The sequence below is a fragment of the Humulus lupulus genome, chromosome 6, assembly GCF_963169125.1.
Source record: "Humulus lupulus chromosome 6, drHumLupu1.1, whole genome shotgun sequence".
Classification (NCBI taxonomy): domain Eukaryota; kingdom Viridiplantae; phylum Streptophyta; class Magnoliopsida; order Rosales; family Cannabaceae; genus Humulus; species Humulus lupulus.
The window spans coordinates 214,390,171-214,393,319 of NC_084798.1; positions in this window are offsets into that span (position 1 = coordinate 214,390,171).

Below are 3,149 nucleotides of genomic sequence, written 5' to 3' on the forward strand. Positions count from 1 at the left end.
TAAATTACTCTTATTTTTAAATAATTAGTGTCAACACCAACCGGACAATGTGGCATGTGGATACTACTTAATGAGGATGTTGAAGGATTTAATTGAACATGCGAGTTCCGGGCATTACTTGAGAACGGTATTATTAATTAAAATTTACAAATTATTTTTGAAACTGTAAATTTAATCAAATAAATAATTAATATATTTTACTTTATATTTCTTGCAGCTAACAAGCACATCATATACAGAGGCACAAATTGATGAGTTGCGACAAGAATGGGCGACATATATGTTGCCGATAATCCAAAGTTACCGACCTCGTTGATAGGTTTTTATTTTTTATTTTTTAACTCTTTCTTCATACACAATGCAATATTTGTTCATTTTGAATATGTCTAACAAATATATTTTTTTTCTTTCAATTTAATTGATTATTAAATCAATTTAAATTTAGATTAAAATCATTTCAATTTAAATTAAAATAATTTCAATTTAAATTAATATTATTTCAATTTAATTCATTATTAAATCAAATTAAAATAATATTAATTATAAATTTATTTAATTTATTTTTTTAAATGTGGGAAATTTTCAATGTCTCCCACTGGGAGACTTCCCACGTCTCCCAGTGGGAGAGGTTGAAAGTCAAACATTGACTTTCAACCTCTCCTATTGGGAGACGTGGGAAGTGACTCACCTCTCCCAATGGGAGAAGTTGGATGTCTCCTAGGGACTTCCCACGTCTCCCATTGGGAGAGGTGAGTCACTTCCCACGTCTCCCAATGGGAGAGGTGGAAAGTCAACGTTTGACTTTCAACCTCTCCCAATGGGAGACGTGGGAAGTGAGGCACGTCTCCCAATGGGAGACGTGGGATATATACCTACAATGACCCTAGCAGCAACGTATCCCCAATTGGGAGACATTGTAGACTTCCAATGTCTCCCAATTAAAGTCATAAAACCTCTATTTTGTTGTAGTGAACTCTAAGGCCTGAAATGAAACTCTTTAGCCATACACCATGCGATGTAACCTCAAAACACGAAACAAACTCGGCTTCTATAATAGACGTAGCAGTCAAGGTATGTTTATTACTCTTCCATGATATAGCTCCACCGGCAAACATAAACATGTAACCAGAGGTTAATTTATGTGAATCAGTACAACCAGCAAAGTCTGAATCTGAGTAGCCAACTACTTCTAGGTTGTCGATTCGTCTGAACATGAGTTTGTAATCCTTAGTACCCTGAAGATACCTCATAACTTTCTTTGCAGCTTTCCAGTGGTCTAACCCCGGGTTACTCTGAAATCTTCCTAGCATTCCAACAACAAAGGCAATGTCGGGTCTTGTGCACACCTGAGCATACATTAAGCTTCCAATAGCAGAAGCATATGAGATGTTCTTAATTTCTTCCTTTTCAAAATCATTCTTTGGACACTGACTCAAATTTAATTTATCACCCTTAACGATAGGAGCAACACTTGGTGAACAATCTTTTATCTGAAATCTCTTTAAAACTTTGTTAATGTAGGTTTCTTGAGATAGACCTAAGATACCTTTGAATCTATCTCGATGGATTTTAATGTCAATGACATAAGACGCATCACCCATATCCTTCATCTCAAAGTTCTTTGAGAAAAATTGCTTCACCTCATGTAGCATGCCCTTATCATTGGTCGCAAGAAGAATATCTTCCACATATAAAACAAGAAAACAAATCTTACTCCCACTGACCTTCTGGTATATACATTGATCCATGACATTCTCTTCAAATCCAAAGGAAGAGATGACATCATGGAATTTTAAATACCATTGGCAGGACGCTTGTTTTAAACCATAGATGGACTTCTTAAGCTTGCACACCAAATGCTCACCATCACTAGAGAAGAATCTTTCTGGTTGTTTCATGTATACCTCCTCCTCTAGGTCACCATTTAGGAAGGCATTTTTCACACCCATCTATTGCAGCTCTAAATCGAAATGAGCAACTAATGCCAGGATAACTCTGAGAAAATCTTTCTTAGATACCGGAGAAAAGGTCTCCGTGTAGTCAATTCCTTCTTTTTGAGTGAATCCCTTAGCAACGAGTCTCGCTTTGTGTCTCTCAATGTTGCCTAATGAGTCTTTCTTTATTTTGAAGACCCATTTACACCCAATAGCCCTCGCCCCATTAGGAAACTCAACAAGATCCCAGACTTCGTTGCTCTTCATAGAATTCATTTCTTCATTCATGGCATTGAACCACAGTTCCGATTCTTTGTTATTCATAGCTTGTGAAAACGTTTCTGGATCATTTTCGGCTCCAATATTGCAGTCAGATTCTTGCAAATACACAATGTAGTCGCTAGGTATTGCCGATTTTGTTGTCCTAGTGGATCTTCTTAAGGATACACCAACAGACTCTTGGGGAGCAGGTGGTTCAGCTTGTTGTTACAAAATTATAGGCAACTCTTGAACAACTTGATCCATTTGAACTTCATCATTGACTTCTGGATCTTCAACAATTGGTTGTGGTGGTTCAACATCCATTTGGACTGCAGGGGTGTTTTCAACCACAATCAATCGTGCTCTTGAGGAGGAGGGTTTTGAAGGATCTTTTGCAGAACCTAAGTCCTTGGATTGATCACTCCCACTAATCAAGGCATTTTCAAGAAATTTTGGATTCCTTGATTCCATAATCCTAGTGCTATGAGATGGACAATAAAACTTGTAACCTTTAGACCTATTAGTGTATCCAATAAAGTATCCACTTATGGTCCTTCGGTCCAGTTTCTTTTCTTGTGGATTGTATACCCTAGCTTCAGATGGGCATCCCCAAATGCGTACATGTTGCAAACTCAGTCTCCAACCTTTCCATAATTCAAAAAGAGTTTTTGAGACCGCCTTGGTTGGAACTCAGTTTAATATGTACACGGATCTCTTTAGAGCTTCAGTCCACAAGGATTTAGGAAGTTTAGGGTTGCTGCTAAGCATACTCTGCACCATGTCCATCAATGTTTGATTTCTCCTCTCTGCAACACGATTTTGCTCGGGTGTACCAAGCATGGTATATTGGGCAACAATCCCATTTTCTTGAAGAAACTTTGCAAAAGGGTCAGGTGCTTGTCCATCTTCAGTGTATCTACCATAATATTCTCCACCTTTATCTGATCTCACTAT